At 40.3% G+C, this 27829-nt stretch overlaps 1 protein-coding gene across 2 annotated transcripts in view; it reads right to left on the bottom strand.

Annotated features, from left to right (window-relative positions):
* Window positions 1–226: 226 nt before the first annotated feature.
* The window catches only part of TMEM74 (transmembrane protein 74), a 34915-nt gene continuing 7312 nt past the window's right edge, over window positions 227–27829 (bottom strand). The window contains exons 2-5 of one of the 2 annotated variants that reach the window (XR_004244168.1): window positions 25236–25505; window positions 22307–22369; window positions 12085–12237; window positions 227–4440 (exon numbers count right to left, since the gene is read on the bottom strand). The gene's annotated coding sequence lies outside the window, so the exon portion shown is untranslated. The remainder of the gene's footprint in view (window positions 4441–12084; window positions 12238–22306; window positions 22370–25235; window positions 25506–27829) is intronic. The other variant, XR_004244170.1, reaches the window with a different exon arrangement.

Below are 27829 nucleotides of genomic sequence, written 5' to 3' on the forward strand. Positions count from 1 at the left end.
ACGCTGCTGAAAAAAGTCACTCCTAGCTAAAATCTTGGGGATGTACAACACAATTTACCTTGTGGAGCACAAAATAGTGAGACTAATTATGTGTGTCAGCTGCTTGTCATTTTAGCATCTTTATGTCTCCAATGTATTATTTCAAATGTTGATTTAAAATGGACCTTTGACCACTTATTCCTATTGTGACCTTTTGAAATGACAAAACAAAAATTTTTGAGCCCAGTGGATGACACATGGTGAAAAGCATGTTTTCTTTATTTGGAGTGGCAATCTCTTGGCTAATTGAGGTTAAAATGAGAATGAATACAGGGCAATTTAGGTCAGAGATTTGGGGACAACAAAGAAGTCAGAGGGCAAAGTCAAGCAGTCATGAGGAAATGAAACTATTTTCTTACTGTTATTTTAATGCCAGTAGGTCAAAAGAAATAAAATTATTAAAAATGCATCATCGTTTAGTGTAGATGTAAAAATAGCAAGGCTCCAACTAAAGGCAAGAGATCCATAACCTGAGTGCTGTCAAAACCAAATGAAATGTAAGGAAATGAGAAACAAGAAAAATCAAAATTTTCTGTACAGTTTAAGTTCATGATACATCTACAGAGGAGTTCACACAGTTCAGATGTCCCAGCTCAAGAGGATGTGATATTAAACATAAAGAATCACAGGAGAGCAGCAATCATGATCAAATGTGTGGAAAAGTTTTAACATCAGGAACAAATGGTCTAGGCCTCTTCAACTTGGAAAAGAGATCAATGAGGGTAGACAGGACATATACCTACAAAGCAATGACTAAAGTAAGCAGGAAATGGCTGTTCACTGTCTCTCCACTTTAGAAGTAGAAAACATCAAATTAAATGACTGAGTGATAGTTTCAGTTAAGGAGAAGATGAGATTTTTTTATCCATTGCTAGGAGAGCTGTGGAACACACAGTTGTGTGTCACTGGTGGATGCCAAAAGGTTTACGTAGCTTCTAACCTGAGTAGCCAAATTTGAGGGAAAAGGAAGGAAATCCCACAAGGACTATTTAACACATAGATCCCTCTTCTGGAAAGGAGGTTGCTGAGCTGCAGACTGCTGTAGGCTGGAAGGGGAGGCTGGGGAATCATCACTATATGCTTGACCTGCCCTTGGACTCTTCTCTTGGCCTCTCTTACTGGCTGTTGACAGAATTTGGCCACCAGATTTTTTGTTTGACTCCTGACAGCTGTTCTTAAACCACCATATAGAGACTGGCAGTGCTGTTATACCTATCACTGTGGCCTCTGTAAAAATCTTCAGCAGGAACACTTTAATTATGAGTGTGAACCTGCAGTGCTCTCAAAGTAAGCACAGTACTTGTGCACAGCAGATCATTACGCTGAGAGTGATATCCATGAAATTATTGAAACAGTTTTATGGGCAACTCTAAGACTATCAGTTGTTTACTGAGGACTTCGATGATCTAAGGTTCTTAGTTAATATTGGTCATAATAGGCCTCTACCTATTATAACTCCCTCCAGTTTGTAGCTGAGTTAGAGCTGAGTGTCATTTGTTACACCTAATTCACCAGGTCGTTTAGGTGATTACTAAGTCATCATGCCAAAGCATTTTCTTTGGTAGTCCTTAGCTAATTTCAAATTGAACAATACTATTTGTGAGTCAAGAAATACAGTACCTCTTCTTTCCTTACATACTGCACCTCCAGTAATTCTCCTAGTGATACTGTTAATAAAAATGTTTGGCAGAGGCAGCTGCTTTTCAAGGTGTGAATTACACCTTTGGCTTTTACATTATTTCTGCCATCCATGAAGCAAAGAGGCAAGAGAAAAAAGCTCTCAGTGTTCCAGTAATCCCAGACTGCATGTAGAAATATCTACTTCATTTCCCACCAACTTAAAATCCCAATATTTGCCTTGTGGACTATAGCAGACTTCAAATTGTGGGTGAAGGGGATCTGGGAGGACTGAAAATCCAATCAACTTTAGAATTATGTCTTGGCAAACTGAGCTGGAATCAACTGCTGGGATGCAGAAAAGGCCAATATGAATAGTTTTAAGGAGAAGAAATAATGAAATAGGTAAAAAGAGGTGAAGAGAGGGAAACTGGTTCAGTAGTAATTTAACAGAGTGGGAGTAGAGGAGTAGTTGCTGAAGATAAATTAAACAGGGGTCAACGAAGACTAAGATACTGTCATAATAAATTGTTCCTGCTGGAGGAGTAATTGAAATGGCACTGTTAACTTCAGTGGGAATTGGATTAGGGTCTGTAAACTGCTGGAGGAATATTTAAGTTAGCTTTTCACATTAAGTCTTCATAGAGATAAAAATACTTTCAAAGGAAGATCCTAGAACTTCCACCATTATGGACAATAATGCTTTATTTGAGTTAGTTTCAGGCTAATTGAATTAACACTGCTGAAATGTAGAAATATCTGAGTTCCCCTGAAAAACATTTCAGCTGTTATATTAAATCTGTGAATTTCTCTATTTTTCCTCAAGTATCAAAGCCAAAACCAAAGAGTTCATTTTATTATACAAAAAAGATGCTTCAATTACAAATGGTGAAGATTTAATTCTGAAATTGTCACAAATGAATATTCAGTAGGTCCCAATCCTGGACCTGCGCCCTTGGAAAAAGGTTGCCAATATTAGTGCACCCATTTTGGTGCACAGTCTTGTTCCTATTAGCCTTGTATCCGCTGGCAAGGTCATACCCAGGAATTTTGACTAATTTCTGTAAATGCCAAAGTGTTGCCGAGTGCCTTCTCTGAGCAGGTGCTCTAGGGGCAGATGGGACAGAAATGAAAGCACTGGCACAGAGCTGATGAGCATGACAGAAGAAGTGCTAAGTTAGATGAACAGTTACAGCAGGGGGATATCTTAATAATTTGTAGACATTGGGCATCAATTGATTTTTCTTTTTCTCAGGCTCTAATAAGATTGTAAAGTCAGGGCCAGAGAAAGACAGGCAACAGGGTTACTTTTTATCCAGCTACCATGTTTGAAACAGGTTCCAGTAGACAAGTGGGTTTTGTTTTTATCCCTTTGGATGCCTAGTTCAACTACTGGAACATCTGTTACTTCAACACCACATCCACCCAGCTATGCATTCCAAATAAGCCTTGTCAACTTGGTGTGCACAATCTGAGAAGAAAACAGACACACTTCTGTTAAAAGGAAAAAAAAATTGTGCTAGCAGACATTAAATGTGCTGTGTTAGCTGAGGACCAAAGACCCTTAAAATCAACAGCAAAACTCCTGTCCCTTTAAGTGAAAGCTAGTAACTTACAATAATTTCTTTTTGTTTTGATGAAACGGTGTTTGCAAATGTTCTTTGTTAAAGAAACAACACTGGATCATGAAAAGTACTTTTACACAGAGTAATGAGAGGATTTTAGTGGTGTCATTGCTAACTGGAATATAACTAATACAAATGAAAGACCACCTCATGTTTTCTGAACCCATATGCCCCACAAAACTACTCTGCTGATTCTCCACTATTCTGTTCAGCCTTAGAGAAGGAGCCTGTGTGTTTACACAGTCTTCCTCTAAAGGACTGAGCAAAGTAGGTGAGATGCATAGTAAACCAGACAAAGGAAATGGCAAACCCCAGACATTTATTCTGTGAGGTGTCCTTGTCTTCTCAGAGGTGTGGAGCTGCGTCAGCTTGGATTCACCTGATGTGGAGGTGAAAGTAGAGGGCATATATGGAAAGTCTGTGGATGGGATTTATTTATAGGCACTCTCTCAATAAAAATGTAGTGGACTGCATACTTTTACATGTTTGCAATAGGGGGACGGAGCAGAAAAACACACAAAATTTCTCATCTAATAAAGATGAGACAGACAAAAGACAGTGAACATTTCAAGAATACAGGGGAATTTGTTTTGTTGGGTTTTTTGGGCAGGAGGGATGGACTTGGGAGTCATAACAAAACACAGAGTTCTTTTTAAATTAATTTCTTTGGGCTTCATATTCCTTTATGAATGTTGTCTTCCAACTGCTCCCCCATATGATTTCAGACACAGGTATTATTGCACAACTGAACAAAAGAAAAAGAAAAAAGGAGAAAAACCCATCAATGACAGTCACTAACAGTTGTCAATTTGCTGAAGAAACAAAGACTCAAGAAATCAGATGGTTTTTAACCCATGGGGCTTTCAAAACTGTGTCCAAACTCCTGAGGCAGCAGGTAACCTGGCATCATTTGGCATTCCAGCTGATTCTAGGAGGTGGAAGTAGAGAGGTGTATGGATGTGAAAAGCACACTGATTTTTTTTATCCTCAAAACATTTCCTTAGTGCTGAATTATGGTTCAGGCCAGTTTGTAAGTTATATGAGCCAGTTTGCTGATCCCTAGATATGAGACTCCAGGGAGATAAAGCCAGACTCCAAAACAATCATTCAAAAATCCAGTCAGAAGAAGGATGAATATGATACTTTTGGGGATGGTGGCCTGTGGAGGGAAGAAAAGGAATTTTAAATGGGAAATTACTCAGAAGATCATAAAAATGAGCAACGCAAAGAGAAAAAACAACAACTTTTTTCATTATGGAAAAATATTTTCCTCTGTGAGACTTCGCAAAATAAAAAGGTATCTGTCTTTTTAGCTCATTCTTTCCCCTGAATTTCAGGTGGCTCTGCCAGAGTGTGGCAGATCCAAATGCTCATGCTTGCTGCTTGTTACAAAGATCTTCGCTACACTTGACAGTAGAAGTGTCACCAAAGATCTATGTTAAAGGCTTGCTTCAGTAGTTCACCAAACACCTATGGATTTGGTGAAAAAGAAGCATATTTTGGTAGTAAAACAGTCAGGGTCATTGAAGCTCTCTGCAAGGCTGCATCAAATGAACCTACAGATTTCCTTCATAACCTTAAAGCCTGAAGTTCATGAGTTTAGGGGTTACAAATATACATAAATTTTTTAATGTTTATTTTGGCCAAACAACAGCTGGATGTGGATTAAAGTGACCATTCATGTGTCTGGTCATCTCCACATGTAGTTAGTGAAATTAAGTATTGTTTTCAGCAATATGCCTGCATTGTGCGTGCACATTTCTGCACTGAAATCATCTGAAAATTGGGCCTATGACCTCTCTGCCAGTATTTCTATTGGGAATGTGGTGAAATTGTTCCTTCAGTAAACACCCAGAGATATTGCAAAGCTAAATGACTTCTTTTGGAAAGCACACTAAAATCTTTGGAAGGAGACCATAATGTAAGTACAAAGTATTTTTTTATGTAGGCTGAGTCACATTCCTCTATCTTATGTGTACAGCTGAAATAGCTGTTCAGTATCAGTCTTAATTAGGAAAAGCCTGCAAAATGTTCTGTGTGCTGTATGGTATGATCATCACTGATGTAACAGCACTGGTGCTTGAGTCCCATGTGCTGAGTGCTTTCTTAGGAGAAAATCCTCAAAAATGGGAACAGAACAGGAACACAGGTGACAACTTTATTTATGAATGGGAATCTACTACAGGTGCCTTGAACCTTGCAACTATGTAGATTTTTTTTTTCACAGGGAAGAGGGCTATGAAATATGTCTTTTGTTTAAATCAATTTTTTATATTATAAAAAGGTACCAGTTAGGAAAGCATCTGATGTAGGACAGAGGGCCAAAAGGAGCAGCCAGGTAACTGTCCCCCTGTAGTTCCTGAAGCACACTATAATTGCAACAGCCACAGCATCACTTGAGCTTCAGCTCTTTGGGCATTATCCATGGACTGGCATAGGAAGTGAGCTGTGCTTTAGTGGGCTCCAGTGTGTCAGAGTGGTTATCTCCTCAAAGTAAAGCTGAAAATGGGAATGGGATTTTGAGCTGTTATGGGGAGAGGTGAGTTGGGGAGTCAACTTCTGTCAAACTCTTGCTGAAAACTTAAAAAAAGATGTGTATATTTGGGCAACTAAATCCATAATCTGTCCCTGGCATCCTGGCCGCACCTTGAATCCTGCACTCAGTTCTGGGCCACTCACTACAAGAAAGACATTGAGGTGCTGGAGCATGTCCAGAGGACAATGAAGCTGGGGAAGGGTCTGGAGCACAAGCAGCTGAGGGAGCTGGGAGTGTTTAGCTTGGAGAAAATAAGGTTAAGGATAGAGCTTCTTACTCTCCACAACTACTTGAAAGGAGGTTATAGCAAGGTGGGGATCGGTCTCCTCTCCCAAGTAATGAGCAACAAGATCAGAGGAAATGGCCTCAAATTGTGCCAGGGGAGATTTGGATTGGATATGAGTAAAAATTTCTTCAGTTAAAGGAATGGCAGGCATTTGAATAGGTTGCCCAGAGAAGTGGTGGAATCACCACCCCTGGAAATGTTAAAAAGACGTGGATGTAGCACTCGGGGACATGCTTTAGCATTGAACATCGTGGGTTGTGGTGGCCAGTGAACATACATTACAAGGGACAGAGAGTTCTCAGTAAGACAAGTCCCTAGTATCACAAAGTACCTCTTTAGGTTACAGTGACCAGAAAGGCTTCTCCCAGGATGCTTGTTCTGTTATGTTAATCTATCCCAGTTTGGATTCCCCAGTTGGCTGTTAACCTCTACCCCTCGTCACTCCCCCAGAGCTTCCCCATTGGTCCCCGTTCCCTAATCCTGCCTTTTCCCCGTCCCTGGATAAAACTGAGTTTCGGGATCATGTTTGTGTTTGCCTCTGCAACCTTTGACGCTGTAGCAGCAATAAATGCTCCTGCCGGAACGCACGCAAATACCCTTCTCAACTCTTTGCTACCGACTGTGACACTGAACCCACCCGTGCTTCTGTGGGTGCACGTGGGACCCCACAGAGCCGAGCAGGGACAGTATTAGTGGGTAAGCAGTTGGACCCAATGATCTTATGGGTCCTTTCCAGCTTTAACAGCTCTATGAATCTATGATCCCTATAAGCCTGGTTTTAAAAAATGCTGTATCAATTTCTGCATCTATGGAAGTTTGTATTTACTTAGTCTTAATGTTGTTATCATGAGCTAAACAGGGACATAAAAACCCAACTCGCTTCTTTTTTACATTAAAGCACCATAAACACATTTGACATGGTGTACTTTAAAAAATAAAAAAATAGGGAAAACCACCCATCTAGAAGCTAAGCCTTCTGTGCAGGACTCCTTTTGGCTTCAGTGCGGCTACCTGCCAGGTCGATTCCAGATTTCAAGCAGTCTAGTGAATTGTGACAGACTGGCGTCAGTCTTGTATTCCTATCTTATGAAACATTTCCAATGGAATATTTTAATTAAGATCAGCTTCGCTGGCATCAGAAAACTCATAACCTTCCCACAATCAAATATCAGCTGGAGAAAGCAGTCAGCAGTTGACCACAGAGCTGTTGTTTAACTTCAAAACAAGATGGGAACCTGCTCTGGTTTGTCAGACAATGTCTAGCTGCTGTCCTGCTCCTTAGGTTCAGCTTTGACTCCTCAGTAAGAAAACAGTAATGTAGAAAACCACCCGTGTATCTTTTCCACAAATATTCAACTCACTCCCTGGATTCAGATGGATTTTCTGATATTAAACAAGTAAATCTGTAATGGAATAGGGAATTAAAATTAATCAAAACCAGAGCTGTTCAAGAAATTCAGTGTATGCATTGATTTGTTATTATTGTTTTCCTCATGGATTTCAGTCACAGAGCACTATTTCCAGCTTGCCGTGTCGTCAGCATTCACTGGATCCCTGCACAGGCTGTCTGAGGAAATCAGGTTGTTTTTAAACAAAGATGCAGAATGTGGTCATTTAATTTTTTTCAGCTTATAGATTTCCGGGTACTTGAAGTTCCTTTGAAATGGAGCAGTTGTCTGGGCAGATACAGTGGCCAATCACCCCTTCTCCTATTAATTTGCATATAATGAATCTATTGTTCATAAGGGATTAGCATCCAAAGACTGCTGGCTGCTCAGGCTGCTCTTTGACAGATTACTTGGACCTGTCATGACTCTTTAAGGATCCCTGCTAAGAGGCAGAGTAAATTACCCTCTGCTGTGCTCTATGCTGCTGTGGCTAGGCTGTGGTTTATTTAAATCGAGTTCAGCCATTACCACACTGCACGGCAGCATATGCTGCAAGTGAAGAAGAGTTTTGTGCAGCTTGGGCAGTGGGGCTCCCAGGGTTCCTCAAGGTTGTTGGCTTGACTCTGCTTGCATGGCAGGCAGATCCATAGGGGCTGGTCATGGTCATAGGCCCAATGGCTTTGGCAGCCCTAAGGGAAGTCAGTGTCCTTGGCTGTCCTTTTCTTGGTGTCTGGTCACTGCCAGCAGTGGCTCCTACGAAGGATCAGCTAAGCATCTTCAGCATACTAAGGAGACCAGAGTGGCGGAGAGCTGTCAAGTGCAGTAGGTGGATACATTTTGACTCCTCTCCTGGTGCAATAATAGGAGCTATCAAATGAAGATGGGTCCAGGAAAAAGGGAGGCAGCTCATTGCTTAGGGTGTGAGGGAGCTGGGGAAGTTCTTGTCGCCAGAGACTAAGAATGTAGTTCCCATGAGTTCAAGGGGAAGCTGAATCTATTATTGAAGAAATAAGTTTTGAAGATACAGAGACAGTGACTCGTCCTCAGAAAGGTCCCCAGCTATCAGATGCTGAAGGCTGTGAGTGTTTGAGCATGTAAAACTAGATCCTTGTGCTGCTCCTATGCTCTTCCTCAGAAATCTGCAAAATCTCCATCTGTGACTGATGGAGACAAGGCACTGGACTGAACTCGCCATCCACCCAGAATGATTATTCCCTCATTTCTCACAGATGTGCTCCTTGCTCCCACCCATTTTCAAGCCACACGCTAGCCTACTGTTCACATGCCTCTCAGTTAATTCAGGTATTTGTACTTGTTTTCCACATTACAAATTAAGAGAGAGATTTACCAAGGTACATTGGTCACTCCATTATACCAGTGTTGCAGAGTTGCTGCCATTTAAGAAGTATTGGCTGATGCTTTTTGGAGAATCTTCTGTACCAACAGATCTACTTCTCAAAGTTGAACTATAAAAGGAATTTAATATTAAGCCTACCAGTTTTCAAACTAGTGGAAACACACTGTTGGCACTGGCTTCGGGCTTCTCATACGGAGAACATATATGCAGTTTAATTATTTTAAAATGTCATAAGCGATGCCAGTGAACAAAGAAAGCTACATTAAACTGGAGTTACTGCTAAAAGGATCAAGTACTTTGAGGAGTAAAAAAATGTTACAGGAATGCTATTATCTTAGAATCAAACCTTATGAATCTAGGACACGTAAAGCTAAATTTAGACAAAGTAATCGTATACTTAAAAAATAAATCTAGGCAAATAAAGACAAGCGAATACATACTTAAGACAACTGAATGTTCATAACAATCTTACTAAAACAAACCTTTAGCCCCAGTTTGAAGAGAAAAAGTGTGATTAAAGAAAAGTCAGCGTGTCTATAAAAATTCATTTAATCTAATTCGTGACTATGCACATTCTGACTGCAGGGAAGGCCAAGGTACTAGAAAGTTACATAACATTTCAGCTAGAGGTAGGATGAAACTTGCTGTCATCTTAACTCAGGGACTGAAAGCCTGAGGTGCCAGTGGCACACCCTGAGAGTCCCAGGATCCTGAAGAGAAGCACACAAGCACATGGTGTTCTAGCTCTCTTGTAATCTAGCCTGAGGTTTAAAGCCGATTTGGGTATTGGCTGCAGACTGCAGTAGTTACCTAACTCTGCACGGTCTGATTCACCCACTCTGAGACTGCACCACTGGGACACAGCTGATCTCAGGGGACAGCAGCAGGAGGCTGCTGTGCAGAGCCAGCGCAGGACAGGCAGGAAGAATTCCAGCAATAACACAAGTGCTGTCAATGAGGTATATGGTTTTTATAAAATTGTTTTTAATAGAAATTCACTTAGGAGGTGAACAGGATTTTTTACTAGTTTAGCTTTCAAGCACTAAAATACTCTCTTTTGTACTTGTTCACAGCCTATCTCTGTGGAAGGCTGATTTCAAAGCTGTGACATTCTGAGACTGCGGATTTGAAATTGTTAACATATCATTGTAAGAAACATCTTTAGAAGAGAAATGTTAAAATTGAAAGCTTTCAAAACAAACAGGAGCCTAGGTTCTATATATATACCAATATGCTGTATTTTTAGGATTGTGATAATACTATGCAAGCATTATTAGTGAGACCTTAATCTGGGTTTCCAGTACCTGAAGTAATAATTCTGAGCCAGGGATAACACTGAACTTTTTGATAAAAATTTTTCCTTAAATGGGAATGTTTTGATCCACCTCATCTGCTGGCACTGTTTCTGAGCCTCCAACCTCCCCAGTCCCAAATACCAAGCCATGCTTGCTTCATCAGACAGATGAAGAGGGTGAGCAAGGCCTTGTGCCAAGTGTTTAACCCGCCCTTCCTCCTTCACCCCTCACACTGCTAGTTGTCCATCCATCTGCAAACATTGTTTCTTAAGCAAAGGACTTATAAGTCTTTATTTCAGCTTCGGGTGCCTGGTCCTTTTGAGGTGGAAGCGTCTCCTTCACAAATGAATAAATGCTGCTCCCTGCTGGAAACTTTCAGTAAATTGCAGTCTGCTGATATTTTCCTTACGAAAAGAAGGTGGTGGAAAATGCAAACAGCTATTAAAAATCAGACAAGTGCAGTCCTTCAGGGGGCAAACTCTCCAAGGATCAATGTTAGTGCAGTGGTGCTGGATCTCTTACTTTCCCTCCTGGGCTGTTCTTCGGCAGTGCTGCAGTCAGAGCCACAAGCACTGGGGCACCCTCTCTACCAAGGACTTGGCATCACAAGAGAGGAATGAGAGAAGCCATATAGAGACCACCTGGCAGCTGCTCTTGTACCTCAGGGGAAATCCAACATGCCTGCACACCTACAAAAGCAGATCTGTTCCTATTGGTGCACAAGGAGCCACTTCACCTCGTGAACAGAGGAACTTTGCACTGCCTATCTTGTATCAAGCACATAAGTGCAGAAAAGCAGGTAAAGAGGAAGTGATTCTTCTGATGGACCTTGACAGCAATTATGATCCTGGTCCCTAAACTATTCAAAGCATGCCTGTGGATGCCATGTGGTGGATCTCACTGAGAGAAGAAAAGGTCACAGAAGATCACAGATCTGATTTGCAAGAGGTGAACTAGCTTGACAAGCTGTCATGCAAACCCATTTTATGCAGGTTAATTTAAGTAGAAAATATATTCAAAATGCTCTACTGGATTAGGCCAAATTCTGAACATCTCTTCCAACTCTCTTGAATAAGCTTCACATAAGGTGCTGGGAGCAGCAGCATCTAGTTCCTCATGGGAAGGTGCAGTGTACTAAGACACTTTTACAGAGTACAGAGGCATCCTTATTAATCTGAATGTAAGAGCTCTCAGATTTGGGAGGTGTTACATCCCATCACTCACAGTACTCCCATCTCACCTCTCCATGGATTGCTTCTCTGCTCAAGGGCTGTGGTGCCAGTGTGTTTGAATGTGTCCACACATGTGAAGAACTGAAAAGACTGGGAGAACTCTCCTTGAGTAGATTGTGTGAACTAAGGTGTTAATTTGGCAGTGTGTATAGAGCAGCTACAGTCAGGAAAAGAAGTAGTCAAGATCAGCTAGGGATAAAGAAATTTGCAAAGGCAATAGTGTTTCAAGGAATAAGAAGCACATCGGAGTACAACACCACACTTGCCTTCTTCTAGCAGTAGATGATACCAGACCAACTTCAATATAATTTCGTATCTTTCAGCCTCCTTTCCACACCCACTTTGGTTTAACATCTGTATTTTTTCATCCTTCACCTCTAGCAATCATTGCCTCAATCTTTACCTCTACTCCTTCCTCAGTTGTGGTTTCTGAATTATTGAGACATCTTTTTTTGCACCATTGACGTACAATGATTCCTTTATAAATCCCGTATTTACTAAGGCCTTAAGCCAGTACTTGGTGACGTTGGTGGGATTCAGTCCACTGATTTCAGAGGACTTTGGAACACACTTTCTCTGTGAGTTACAATATTAGTTTTGTTTCTTAACCCTTTTCTTAAGTGGTGGAGTATCAGTATGGAAGCCAATATGTTCCCAACTGTGAGCTTTGCCTTGTCAGTTCCCGCAACAAAACCTGGAGAAGACGTACCCTGTTGAAGGGAAGGCAGCCAAGACAATATGGAAGAAAGCTGAGGTTCTGTTTTTCCAGTTTTGTGGGAAGCAAATGGTAATTGTTGTTAGTTTCAGGCCAGAGTTACAGCTCCCGAGCTGGGTCTCAGTCCCTGGTTCCTCTGAGGTCAGTCTGGAAAGGATGAATCAGAGGTGAGATCCAATGATGCATTAAGAGCTTTCCCAGCAAAAACAGATTTAGAGGAACAAGCAAAACCAAATCCACTCAGTTAATGTTCTTTCCTGAAGCCCAACAAAAGCCCAGGACAAAAAATAAAGAGAAGTAGGTGCATCATTGCAATACTGTACCCTGAAACTACAAAATACTGGGACTGAGCATGTGGCACTTCTTTCCCTCTTTCACCTCTTGGTTCTCTCTGAAACTTAGCTTTCCCATGCAATGCCTTCTGTGGGCACTCATGTCTTCTCTGTCCTCTTCACTAGGCTGCCATTCCTCACGGGTGCTGTTTGTAGTTGTCTCTCTTGTTCATGCCACTTCTATAATTTCTGTTCTCTTATCCATTGCCCAATCAGTCCTGCTCTAGCTAAGCTCTTTTCCCTGCTATAGTATTCATCTTCACATTCCCTGTGTAACTCCCAGGAACTTCTTTCCACGTGGGACCAGAAATCCTCCAGAAAGTGCTGTGAACCATATCCACAAATGGATTATGTTAGGCAGGCTCTACCTGCAACTTTAACATTAATTTTCCATTAGAGGGAGCAATGTCTATGGAATAGATAAGATTCTGCATCTGGAAAGCAATTTGTTATGTCTTTAATATTTCTGTCTGGTTATATTTGGGGTTTTGTCTTTAACACCCCTCAGTGCAACATTTGAGCATTTTTGTCTTTTTCCTGCTTAATGTGCAGCAGCATCTTTTTCTTGGTAAAAGGTAGAAAGTGATTGACTCAAATAGAAATGAGGACAGAATGTAGACGAGAAGGGGTGGATGTTTTTCTGCTTTTTTTTCTTTTTTTCACTTGTAATTTAATGAATATTTTTACAGAAGATTAATTGCAGAGTTAATCGATTTTGAAAAATACAACATCAAGTAAAATGTTAAAACCTCATTGTTGAATAAAATTATTCAAAAAATCTTCCTGGAGAAATATATGTTTGGCTGGTAGTTTCTAATATGACGTCAATGCCTGAGCTGTTTCCTGTTTGGTTTGTGGCAATTAAAGCACATCAAAATGAAAAATAATGCAAAGAAAGTACAAGAGCAGAGCTGCAGACAAATACTGGGGTTTTTTTTAAGAACAGTTGGGTGGTGTGGAAATTGTGATGTTCCAGAACTAATGTTCACAGTAGGGAGAAGAGAAGGCTCACAAGCTTCAGTCAGTATTAAACACTCAAGAAACGAGATATTAGAGGTGGTGGTATAGGACAGGACCTTCTGAATATTACAATAAATCATTTTTCTTGAGGTAAGGTTGTTGCTCCTGTGTTTTAGTAGGATTCGAGACAAAAAGGAAAGCAGCCTGACAGCCATGTTAATGCTCTTGGTATGTTTTGAGTTCCACCACTGAACAGCTAGATTCTTACATTCAGCATTAGAAATTATTTCTAAGTGATATAATATTAACACTACTTTTCTGTAGAGGTGAGACATGGTGCCCATCAGAGTGGGCAAGATGATACAGATCACTTTTCTGCCCCTTCTTTTGCCTATGAAATGCAGCAGGTCCTGCCAAGCTCAGAAGAGACGTGAGCTGGATGTCTCACAGCTGCTTTTGCAAATGCTTTGGCTTCTAGATCCAGGGAGCTGCTCTGTGGTAAAGAAGGGCTCCCAATAGTTGTCTGCACCTACCTAATCGGGTGATCAGAAGGGAGGCAGACAAAGGGACAGAGGTAGCTCTCACAACTTGAAACATATATAACATATATAAACATATGGTTATATATGTAAGGAAAAATATTCTTCATATGTGGTCCAGCAGTCAAACACTGGAAGCAGCTGGGAATGTCGATCTTCAGAATTCAGCTGGACATGATCCCAAGCAGCCTAATCTAACTTTGAAGTCAGCAAACCTTTCAGGAAGATCTTGGCCAAAATAACCTCTAAGAGGTCCCTGCTAACACAAATTCTGTAACTCCATTATGATGTCATATATCCTGTATAACCCAGGCATCCACTCTGAATACCTCTATCTGATCTATCAATCACAGGTAAAAGTAAGGAGGAAAGACGTCAGATAAAAGTGCAAGACGAAGGAAGCAACACAGACATAACTTTGGTTCTGAAATGTTCTTCATTAACTTCTCAGAAGAAATTGGGAATTGACTTTAGGATGAGACATTCTACAGTAGTGCAAATACTTAGTGACCATGTAATCATGAATTCTAGCAAAGGATGGCTTCAAATATTGAGCTGTTTTCTCTCACAGCAGCAGTGGTGAAGGGACAGAAGAAAGACATTGAGTTCCTCAAGTGAAACATGTCTCAGAGGAGAATAAATCCAAAGCAAAACCTGAAGGCATGGCCATAAATTCTTGTGTGATATCTATTCATGTGATTCAAACACAGGATACTGCTTGCCTGTGTTGATGAAAGTAGTTGATCTAATTAATTATTTTCGTTTGGATGATAGGAAAGACCAGGAAACCCTCTCTAACAGAAGGTTTGTGAGACATCTGAGAATAGCACTAAAAATGGACTGGACCTAACATCAGTAAAAATATTGAAGAGATTCATCCCATTTTTGAGGAGGTCAGTGGAAAGTCTAATACATTTATTTTATTACTAAAGCAAGAAGTGATTTGTAAAAGCTGAAGAACAGCTTTCAAAAATGTGTGGGCACATGTGTGCATCACATAAATTAGGAACTGAATTCTGTGGCTTAATATAAGCTATGAGGAAAACTAAAATGTTGGGAGAATTACACTGATCACACGGGGTATTCTTTTTTACGTGTTACTACCCGCTTTTTTCTTCCTTTTTTTTTTTTTTTTTAATTTTTGTCCTTCACATTGCCAGGATAACTGTTTTCTTAGTACATAATTAGGTGATTTCCTTTTGTAGGACTTCAAGAACACTATTTTGCTTCATTCTCAATGTTCAAAGTGTAAGACTTTGCAGTTCATAATGTCCCTGACTACTTCCTAACTTTATCTAAAGGCAAGAGTAATGAATGTAGCTACGAGATACAATTTTTTCATGTCCATTAACACTTTATTGGCATGTTTTTTTGGTCAGTTCTGTTACAGTGATTGTGCTGAGACTGGATTATAATTAATTAGTGACAGTAAAAAAGCCAAACGCCAAAAATCCAGTATGAGTTAGACAAGTTAAATTGATTAAAATTAATAGAAGATGCTCTGACATCTAACTCCCCACTCACCACCATCACCTCCTTCCATCACACAGGTATTTTCTTTTAGTAAGAGTTTACATTTTTGTTTTTCTTTTGTCAGTGTTTATCTTACAGCTCTCTGTGGTTCTCTCTCTACTTGCACCTCACAAACAGTATAGCAGGGTTATAAGGGCTTTGTCGTGTAATTGGCTAGTATGGTATTGTAAATAAGTAAAACTAATTCCCTGGACAAATAGATGTTGTATAGCATTAGATGCACTTGAGTGCAAATAAAGAATTTGATTATGTTTCTCCCTCCTGCCTGTGAAAAACAGTTCCCTTTTTATCTAATATCATATGCCTTAAGTGCTGAGGCTGCTGGTAATTGCCTTGCAGGACTGTTCCTCATCTAAGAGACATCTGCAACTCGTGACTCACTAGCAGTCTACTGAGAATTCCTTTACACTAATTTCCATCCCCAGCTCCTAATTTGTCTCTCAGGCTACTCTAAGCAGTATCTTCCAACTTTTCATTTCTCCAAGGAAATTCATCAAATACACTCATGCACAAGGGTGGGAACCAGCCTACTGCTCAGAGAAAGGCATCTCAGAGGCCACTTTTCATGTCTATTCATGATCCTGTGCTGAGAAATCACTGTTACTTGAAGCAGGTAAGGTGGGCTGTGCTGTGGGTGTCAGCTTAGGTGTAGATGCACTTGCAGCATGGGAAAGAGGGGCTGTAGCAGGACAAGACTCATATAAAAAGTTGTGAGATGCTCAGCATAAGCCTCTGCCTCTCTGCACTTGCTTGGAAGAATGCAGCATAGGTTTGAACTCTAGGTTTGAAACTATATCATCTCTTTGTCAAGTAAGAGATTAATCCAAGGAGCTTCTGTTAATCCTTTCTGCATTTCACACTAGGCACAGGGAGAAAACATCCAGTTTGTGTTTGGTATTTGCAAGCTAATGCTTGTGCAGAAGAATTAGGGCGGTTGGAAGGAGTTCTCTGCTGCCTGTGGCTCTCATTTCTATTGCATTACCTCAAGAGGTGCAGAAATTGCTAATCACTGAAGTGAAATGACAAAAAATAAGTAAGTAATGTTATATATTAGCTATGCTTAATAAAATGAAAGACACCTATCAGTTCAAGTTCTGCATTTCCCAAGAAGTTAGAAATAACTAATATGACACTGCAACAGAGGCAGTCCTGTTTCTGTAGACAAAGATGTCTGTATTAAAAGCATTTTTTTCTGAGCTGACATTAGGCTAATTCCCTCCTGTCCATTCCTAATAGATTGAATGCTAGGAGTCAAATGCCACTCAACCTTGTAAAAATCAGATCACCCACTCGAAGAAAACAAAATCTAACAATGAAGAGTCTTTCTGATATAAGTAAAAAAGGTTCTGATATAAATAAATAAGTAGACTACCTGTTTCTACTAAAGTGATGTTCCATGGTGCTGCTTTACAGAAATACTGAGGCAGCCTTTTCTGCAACAATCATTTAACCTGAAAGAGTGCAAGATAGTCGGAGCACTCAATAGCAGCCTCTGCTTCTGCCTGTTCTCAGGGGTTTGAACAGTAGCAATTTGTTTTATGGGACATGGCATTTCTCCTGCCCTGCTGATGCAAAGAATTGGCCTTTTGTACGGCCCCTCTGTGCGTGCTCGGTGCCAGCAGATTGCCTTTCTTGGCACACACGGACATTTCAGAGGGAATGTACGCGGCTCTGTTTCGCCTGGCAGACATTTTATTCATGTAGGGCTGATTTGCCTCATTAGCCATCAGTCCAAGTAAGTGTGATACATCAGAGTCCTGGCTCCAAGTTAACTTAGGGACACTGTTATCCACAGGCAGCTTCTTGGGAAACATCCTCTCCACCCCTTTTCCTCTGGAGAACAAGGAGATGCATGTTGTACTTCTTCCTGCAGAGGGAAGACCTCGCTCCACTCCTTGTGCCCAGTAGCTCATTTGGCTGGTGCACAGGAGCTAAGATGCACACACTGCTCCTTCCACAGCCTTGCTCTGTGAGGCAGGGATAGAAAGGGAAGGAAAACAGTATGTGTTGAGAATTGAAGCAAAGTGGTTATGGTACATGACCTGCATGAGATGACCCCATGGCTCTGATACAGGCCAATAAAGCATGCTAAGGCTTCAAAGAAGAGTAATTACTATCAATTACTGCATCTAAGGTCACAAGAGACTGTAATTACCTCTCTGATCTCCTGTATTATATGGCTCACAGGCCATCTATTATAAGAATTATTATAGTTGTTAATGCTATTATTTTAGAAAAAACACCCATCTTAATTTCAAAACTTCCAGGGATGCAAAAGCCTTGGTAAAGTATTCACTTGGTACTTACTCCAACTTGCTTAATTACCAGTGCCAGTCAGGCAGTAAATTTATCTGCTAAATCCAGTAACCCTCTACTATCAATTTCTGGTCTGCAGTTAAGTATTGATAGACCTGGGCAAAGACAACCTGGATGTTTGTGTATGTCTACCTGTGGTTTAACAATGCAGAGGAAAAGTCTTCACTCTGCCATGACAAAGGGCTTGAGTTGAGAGAGCGCTGCTGATAAGGTTTTGCTTTACTGGTGCTGCTTGAAAATGCCAGGTCATAACCCTCCTTTTGTCCTTTGCTTGTCAAAGGCCAGTGTATCATTTTCTGTTGAATAGCAGTTAACAGTATACCCTGCTTTCCTAGTTCTCTACAGGATAATAGAGGCATCCTCTCTGCATCTTTGTACATGGGTGTATACAATTAATTATACTGGAAAAGAACTTAGAGGCAAAAGGCATTAATTAAAGTGCCTATAAATTTCCTGGAGTGACTACTGTAAGAAACTTGGTCTTCAAAGTGCTTTGTTTTAGACCTTGTTTAATCTGTACTTTCTTCCTGCCTGCACTGATATAATTTTCATGAGTAATTACTATAGAAGAATAGACTTTCTCTCTGTACAAGTTTTACTAACAAATCAAATATCCTATCAGAATGGGAAATGAACATAAAAATTAAGTTCTTTTATATTACAATTACACTCATAACCAAGAATTGTTACTAAAATATCATTAGAACTGTGAATATAACCAAAGCAGAAAAACATTTAAAAAATTCCTAACCTGGTTTGTTCTAGGGATAGATAGTGACTTTTCAGAAGGCCCCTCCCATACAGGGAGATGAGGCTCCTTCAGTTGCTCTCTCTATATATGTTCAAATGTACATTTCTCTTAGCAACTTTCCTTCCATACGTTTTGATCCTATTGACCAGTCTAGCCAATCAAATTTTTCCAGGATGGAGCGGGTTGGGGGGGGGGAGGGGGGGAGAGATAAATGCCGTATATATTGCTACATCCAGTGAACATTAGCAATTGAATAGGAGACAGGGACCTTTTAAGTTCTCCAGCTGAGAGAACAGCATAGTGACAGCTCACACCTTATTAGACACCAGACAATACAAAAAAGCAAAAGAGCAACCACATCTTTGGAAAAGCCTCAATTAACAAAGAATGAGACATAAATCTGCTGGAAGCAGCACTTGTTCCATGCTGGTGTTCAGAGGGGTAAGCACAGCACATCCCTCGGGGCTGTGCTGGAGGGGCAGGAAACACAAAGTGCTCCCACGAAGTGGAGATGCTGTCCTACTAAGAAAGCACAAGTTGGGTCTCCATATCAGTGAGATCAATTGCACTTGTAACCTCAAATTTCATTAGTGCTGTATCTGTTTTCTCAGCTATGGAAAAAATAATTCTTCCTTTTGGAAAATTTTGCAGACTGTGGGCCACAGCTGTTAGCAAAGCTCCCATTGATTCAGGGCCAGAGAAGAAACCTCTCCACATGCTGTAGTTATTACAAGCTGTTTGCATTTTTAACTCATGCTAACAATCTAGTTGGAGGATATTTTTTATTATTATTTACTGATTTTTTTAAAACATAAGACAAGAAAACGCATATTAACATGAAAGGGTCTGAACATCTCCTCTGGCAAAAAGGAAGAAAGAAAATAAATTGCAGAGGAGAGAGAGATTTTAACATGTAGTCACCTCCTGTACTGTAAAAAGTAAATAAGAAAGTGGATGACATCACTTATGACCTAAATAAGTGTCAAAATAATGAAATGCGTTTGCTGATGGGAAGCAGAACTGATAGATGCCTCAGATATCTGACTCTGTTAATTTAGAAGTTGCTATCTTCAGCTGAAAAAGATGTTAAAATGCCCAGTGTCCACATTTTATTTCTGGTGCTTATGAATCAAACCCACACAAAAATGAGGCAATCAAAATGCACCAGATAGCCATAGAACTGAGATGGGGATGCTTATTAGTGTTGTGATGAGAAGTAAAATTGTCAAAGATTGCAGTTCGATAGTTTTATATGAACTACAGACAGGGAGAAATTCCCAAAATAATAAAATTTCATTTTCACATTCTTCTGCAAAAGGCTCCAGCTTCTCATTTCATATATTTTAATTTCAAACTGACACAAGCTAAGCTAAATATTCTGTTTTTGTTGGGAGGAGGCAAAACCCTGAAACTCCTACTAAAGTAGAGCATCTTGTAGTGTGGATTGGGTAAAGGATAAATATCTTTTTTTCTTTAGGAGACATCTGTCTTGAAACAGTGTTTTCCTTTTCATCTGGCTAGAGGCAGAGATCTCTAAACCTAGCCAGAAGGTGCTACAAGCTGTAATTGCTGGAAGGTCTGTGCTCCTCCGTATGTGGTGGATTTAAAGTTCAGTGCTCTGGTTTTACCAGTCAACTGCTCAGCCTGGAGAACAGAAGGCTTGAGGAGATCTTATCTATGTGTATAAAAACCTGATGTGGGGCTGGGGGAAAAAAGACAAAGCCAGAGACTCCTTGGCACTGACAGGGCAAGAGGCAATGAAATCTGAAATACAGAAAATTCTGATAATGATCAGAAAAAAACCCCTTTTCTTTGCTTTGCAGGTGGTCAAACACTGCAAAATGCTTCAGAGAGAGGCTCTGGAGTCACCTTTAACGGAGGTATTCCAAAGTCAACTGGATGAACTACAGGCAATCTGCTCTCGCTGACTTTGCTTGAGCAGGGGCTGGACCAGATGAGCTCCAGAGGTGTCCACCAGCCTCTACCACAATTCTGTGAAATGGCTTCTTCTCTACCAGCACTTTTTATGAAATTCTGAAAGCATACTGACACACTGAGTGCCATCCAGTGATCAGCTCAAAGGAAACAAATAGTCATTGGGACGCTTTTCTGACCAAAAAAACTTATTTTTTAACTTCTAAGCAATCTCTGTTTCGTCAAATTATTTATCTGTCAGCTTGACAGATAAGATCAGACTGTGCCTGTACTTCCCATATGTTTCTTTTGCTGCAGATCATTCAGTGCCAAAGTTTCCTGAATATCCAAATCTGACTTTTAGATTATTATTTTGAAACACTTTGGATAAAAACATATGAACCTCAAACTTTTCTGCAGGGCATATAGACCATTTTCCTACTTCCAGCACTTTAAAGATAAATTAGCTTCACTGCAGAAGAACAGAAGACATTCTGAAGGTTCTCTAGCGATTAGTTTAATTAGCTAATAAACCAAATGGAATACACCTATTTCATTGAGATAGCAGAAATGCATTATCTTGAACAATAAACCCAGCATTTGCATGCAGCTTATGACAGCAAAGAGACTGTGAGTAATTCAAGAGAGATAAATTTAACAGGAGAGGAGATGCTGAACAGGGAGAGGGGTGAGGATCCAAGCAGAGCTGGCAGAGCGGTGAGGACAACTGCCATGATGATTAAGGACATGAGGATACAGAGGCAATTGCACTCCACTCAAGCTACCTTTGTCCAGACCTGGATGAAGCATGTAGGAGACACTTCCACTGAGAGGCACAGCATATTGCTCAGGCACTGTGCCCTCCTACAGCAGCTCTGTGCTACTTGGGACCAGAGCTGGCTGTGTCCAGCCAGCTCAAAAGCCTGCCCAGCTCAAGCCAGGGTCCGTCTGTCCCCATGCACACAGGTATGCCCCGAGGAGCAAATTCCCAGGAGCATCTTAGTTTCTCTCCAAGGTGCTCATGAGCCTTTAACTGGTTCTGAAACTAGTTCTGAAACAAGCTGAGAAAGGGAAATATATTGTAAAGTAAAGCAAATGAGTCATATGAAAATGGAAATAAGTGATAAAAATTATGCTAATAATCATCAAATAATCTTCTGCTGGGCCTACCATTGGTTTATAAGGGGGCTGGTGCACAAGGCAGAGAGGGACTGAAAGGCTGGGAGAGGTGGCGGGGGAGTGAAAGAGAAAAAAATGGAGAAAAAACAAGATCGCCTTTTGGTAAATCAGAAGACGGCTGGATTTGTTCAGCGGTTCATGAAGACACTACCTAAGGTTTTCAGGTGATTAGTGCCCCTAGGGAAACTTGAAGAATGTAGAGTGTTCTCAAATTAAATGCACAATCAACTTTTATTCTGAAAGACGACAGAATGATGTGAGAGAGAATTTAAGGTCTGTCCAAAGCAATTAATTTTTAAAAAGACACTAGAAACCTAACTGGTCTTATACAGTGTAGTATAAAAAACTCGTGGCATCTGACTATCCCTTCTATTAAAATAGACAAGAGATAGAAACCTTTGAAAACACTGGATGTAACTAGAGGACATATTTTATGAAAATGAGTTGTTGCTTACAAGATCAGGACTTTTTATTACTGTTGATAAATTGGCTTACTAGTATAAAGAATGACTAATCTGTAAGGGCTTGCCTTTGGATGTTGTTGTTTTTTTTTATTCCCAGTCTTGATTAGCCTCCTGTTTTACAACAGCATCAATCAACCGGACTACAATCAATTCAATATGAATTGTGAAATCTATTTCCACAATAATTATTGACTGTAGCTATTAACATTATGAAATCCATATTCCTACCTGCTTGCTGACAAGACCTTCACCTCCCTTCCATTTTCTTCTCTTTAGTTCCACATACTTTGCCTGACAAAAAAAAATAATTAAAAATATTTTTCTTATTTTTTCCGCCTTCTGTTCACTGAGGTGAAATGGTAAGATGCACAGGTAACTCTGAGGTAAAATACCTTATCTCAAACAGGAAATAAACCAAACATTGTCCTATATAAATGACAGTAAACATCATGTGATCATGTGTGGACACAGGGATTAACTTGGGGTTCCCACAAGAGCTCAAGGTAAAGAAAGATAGTATTTGTGTGACAAATTCACCTCCTGTGGTGTTTGGATACAGATCTCCTTACTTGCAATGCATTGGTTTATCCTGTGTGTAAATAAATGACTGTAGTTGTTTATATAAGCTTATTGTTGTGTATCCTGGAACTTTTAATGGGATGTGGGGTGAAGTTTCAGTGAAGGATTCTTAAATAGTGTACAAATTTTCCGTGTTAGTCCTCCATGGCCTGCATTCTAGCCTTCACCTTGAAAAAAAAAGCCACTAAAACCTGCTCTGTTTACTGTAGTTAAGACTTTGATTTTAAACCACAGACTTGAGGTATTACTGCTGTGCTGTGGAGCATCCCCAGCAGCTGTTTATCTCTCCAAGTCACAACTTCTTTCATTTTGTTCTGTGCAGGAGCAGTAACTTATTACTGGCCTCAAATTTTATCTCAGGCTACCTCAGCCACCCAGCTGAAAGGTAAGCTTAATCCCATCTGAATTGAAGGGGAGATAGAAAAGAATTGGCTTTTATTCCTATGCACTGGACACAGAATCAGATAATATGCAGGACAGCCAAAGAGGAGGAACTAGCTCTTTGCTGAGCCACAGAGCACTCACACCAGCATGCCCACAGACAGATGAGATTTGGGCTCTCAGATGACAACGTATAAATGAGATCTCGATGGATATTTAAATGATTATTTAAGACTCTCTATGAGAACTCCATTTCCAAGGCTCACATGTGCACTCTTGGAGCTGCAGCAGTGCCATGTGTCAGCGGGACACTGCCTGCTGCCACCAAGGCAGTGGGGTTGGAGTGGTTCTGTTTGCACACGTGGCTTCGTGAGGCTGATGAAGAACTGCAGAGCTGGCATCAAAGTGAAAAGCAAGAACAGCACAAGCAGAAATAATGTATGACCCTAAAGCACCCCAGACCTGAACACAAATGGGAGTTATCTGGATAGAGGAAGATTGACAGCTCTTTGAATCCAACCACTAAATAAAGACATGCATTTGTGGTGCTCCTAGAAAGACTCTGGTTCCTGGAATCAATGCAAAGATTTGTTCAGCCCAGTGTGCAACATTTTTCTCCCCTTCTCAGACAGACTCATTTTACCTAGAAACTTGCTGTCTGCATTATATCTCCTCTTCATTTTTTCTGCAGATGATAAGGCATTGTCCAAAACTGACTTAATAACAGCAGTAAGAGAGATGGATTATCACTTTAGGTTATTCAGACAGTAGTTAAAGTTAATAAAGGCTCAGACTGCTTCTTTGTGCTACAAATGCTGTGCAACAGATTAGCCTGCTGGGGAGCGCAATTGGAGGTGCTGGGTCCCCAGTCACTCCTCAGATGCCAGGGTAGTGGCTACAGCATTCATTTTCTCCTGAAGACATCTGACATTTGCTTCTCTCCATACTTCTCTATCTCTGCTGGAAAGCTGCAAGTGTAACCTCAGCACAGTTAATGTTCTTCTCTAACACACCAGGACAAGAAATACCATTAGCGTGTGAATGATGTATGAGGTGCTGGGTTCCTGCACCCCTCCCTTTTTGTTCAGGGGTTGACCATGAACTGTTTCTGCTCTCCTTCCCTCCCACAGTCCATCATGGATCTAAAGCTTTGACCCTGACTCTCTGAATGCACTTCTCCTATGCGCAACTGCTTCCCAACAGGGGCTGCAGAATTAGGCAAGGCAGCAGCATATGACAAATGATGCTTTTTTTGTAGACTGTGCAGAGCTGGAGGTCAAGCACACTATTAATAATTCTCTGACTTTTTAAAAGCCGTATTTCCTTCATTTGTTGGCAACATGATTTGAAAGGTCTGTACAAGCCACTTAAAACAGCAGCTGAACACAGGCATTTCAGCATCGTCCAGTATTGATTTTTGCTTCTAACTCGCCTCTTTGCTAAGACTGGTTTCAATATCCTGTGAACTTAAAGTGAAGACATTTCCCATCTCAATAGCCATGCATTGTAATTTGAACCCATAGACAAGCCTGTAATATTTTCCTTAGCAACATGGCTTAGCTCAAACAGCAAGACTGACACAAAATCTGTACCCTGGACCATTGCTGCCCACACTGAAGAAAGGCTGAGTGGGGAACGAATGGAGGTGGTCAGGAGTGGGAAACGCAATCACCAGGCTGTTCACCGAGCTCAACCTATACAAAAAAATCCCCACAATGTAGGGCTGTTACAGCAGAATACTTCTGCTTTCAGGGAAGCGGTCCCAAGGAACAAGAAACTCCAGTAAATTCAAAGCACTAGTTAGTATGCTCCCACATAGCAGAAGTTTAAAGGAAAAAGACATTCAGGAAATTTAGCAAATTCTTAACCAAAATTAAGGAAATGTGAAAATGTGAAAGAAAAATAACAATTGTAAACATGGATTTGGCTAATCATAACAGTGACCTAAAATTTAAGAAATTTCCCCACTGGGGAAATTAGAATATATAAATAATAATTTTCTTTTCTTTTGTGGGGGAGATCCTCATAGAAGAGAAAAAAAAGGACATGAGGAAGTGCTCTATATTTATTTATATATTTATACTAGAAAGAAGAAAAAAGACAAAGAAAAAACAGGTTTTCTGATTGGTGGAGAGTGAGACAGGAGCACAATTGAAAACGACATTGAGAAGGCTGAAGTGTTTCAACCTTTCTTTACCTTATTAAAAAGATCTAGAAGTATTCAGACTGTCCATAGACTTCAGAACGTTAGAACTTAGGCTGGTAGAGAGCAGAAGAAGAGGCTGCATAGATACATAATGTATCTGCAAATCATGTGAGCCTTATAAAATTCACCCCAGAGTGCTCAGAGAATTGAGCAGCAATTTCACAGCCATGAGCAATCATCTTTGAGGACTGATGGAGGGTGAAAGTTCCAGAAGACTGGAAAATGACCTCTCAAGAGCTCTTCCAGCCATGGTTACCATTCCTGTAAGGAGGGAAAAAGAAAGGTAAGACTCTGATCTATTGATTCCTTCTTTAGGAAGCCACAGTGGTGAATAACTACTTGGTATTGTCCTTATAGGCAAAGCATAAAGTTTTGAGAACACAGGGTCAGTCTGGATCAAATCAAAGGTCCATCTGTCACCAAATAGGCTCAGATAGAATGTAACTGCTCAGTAGCCTGCAGCAGTTACAGCTTTATCTAAAACCAAGGGTAGGGCAAGCACACACCAGCATATTCTCTCAGCTCTTAGCAATCAGAAGCTTAGGGACTTACAGAGCTAGAGACTTGGCATCCTTCTGTTAATAGCCCTCTGTGACCTTTAATAGCCCTCAACAATTACTAATCAAGAGATCTTGAAAGTGCTGTCTTTATTACATGAAATCAGAATATATAGAAACTGAAAACAGTCACATACTTTCTACTGCTCTGCCTTTCAGTGAATGTATTTTTGTGCCCAGCCTGGATATATTGTTATCACATATACATTCATTTCATGAACAGCTAATCCTTAAGCAAAGCAATACCAAAATGTCAGGATAGCTACTTGATATTATTTACATTCAAGCACAGTTACTCTCACTAGTTTGTCAAAAGCTGCTTCATGTTAGAGTTCAACCAAATTTATTTCAAGCTATAAAGAGACAAGACAATCTCATGTAGATAGATACACTGCAGTTGGAGAATAGTGATTAAAGAACTTTATTTACATTTCTAGCTGATCAACATCTTTTAGATCCTTCTAATGGGAAGAATTGATTTTTTTACCCTACAAAAGGGACTTAATCAATTTTGCTTCTGGATATGTTTTATTCAACAATAGCTAAATTTCCCTGCATACCCATCTGTCAAAACAGAAACAATCATTGGAAAAGAGAAGCCATTTGTGCTGATATACAGATATCTGTTTTATTTTTTCAACAGAAGCCTATTGATATTTTTATGCCTTAAAAAACCCAAATACAAATGACTAAAATGTGCAAAACCTTAACCAAATACGTCCAAATATTAGCAAATTTAGTTTGGGTTGACTTTCCTAGATTTTTTTTTTAATTATTTTGCACTTTAAATTAAATGTAAATGTCATTCTCCAGGAAAAAAAATTGCGATCCTTTTCAGATTAATTTATTCTAGTGGTTCTGTACAAATTCAGCCTTTTCTGCAGTGCTGGACTGGGACTTAAGAAGCCTTGGTTCTCCAGCTGTCCAGGTGGCTCTCTGGGCACAAGAGGTGTCTCACTTCATCTGCAAAATGGGAACACTGTATGTTCTGTACAGAGCTTTGGTATCTGTGTGCAGGAGACCTTTTGAGAACATTATGTTTCATGCTGCTCAGCATCTCATTTCTTGATCCAAATGGAAGAACTTTCAGTGGTCTGTGGGTTACACACTCGGTGCAGGTGAACAAAAACCACACGCGCGAGGTTGGAAAGCTCTCATTCAGAACAATGGCCAAATGCCTGTGAGGTGCAGCTCAATTAATGGCAATAGCTCAGTATTTTCTACCACATGTAACAGTGGGCAAATCTACACATAAATAAGCAGAGAACTCTTTACAAGTTCTTAATACAGCAAGTGTGCAGAAATATTTTAACGAATTTTTATTGAAAATCTAATTAAAACATGCATTATTCGGCTCAGTTTCTACCATGGGCACTGCATTTACATTTACACAAACAAATATTAAGCAGGTTCATTTCAAATAAGAGGTTCTTGTTTTGTTTGGTTTTATGCAGATTTATAACATCCACAATTTAATTTAAACTGATAGGAAAATCAGAGAAGTCTCACCTCCCTGCAGTCTATAGGACTCTTGACCTTGCCAGGACTCATAAACACAGGGAACAAAAGCCCCTGTGAATACAACAGATGACACTGAATCTGTCAAAATTAAAAATGGTAAGATTAAGAAGAAACATGTAAAAACAGTAAAAATGAATTTGTGTTTGCTTTCAGTTAAAAAGCCTCCCAGTCCTTTAAGCCGATGGATTGTCATATCTATAAATACATCTAGTCTCTTAACCTCTTGCTATCAGTTGCACACCATAGTCTGCATTTGGCATCAGAGCAGTCACTGCAGCCAATTTGGCCACTTCTGGGACACACTTATTACTGCTGTAGCCAGAACAGCCTAAAACCTGAACTGCGAATTGGGGCACTGTTGTACTCTGCTCTGTGGTAACAGGTAGTATGAGCAGACTGCCCCTGCTCCAGCCTGGACCCACACCCACCACGGCGCTCCACCCACATGGTGATTCACACGACAGTGGCAGGGAAAGGTCTGATTCTGTCACACCAGAATGAAAAGTG

The sequence above is a fragment of the Corvus moneduloides genome, chromosome 1 (assembly GCF_009650955.1).
Source record: "Corvus moneduloides isolate bCorMon1 chromosome 1, bCorMon1.pri, whole genome shotgun sequence".
NCBI classification, from domain to species: domain Eukaryota; kingdom Metazoa; phylum Chordata; class Aves; order Passeriformes; family Corvidae; genus Corvus; species Corvus moneduloides.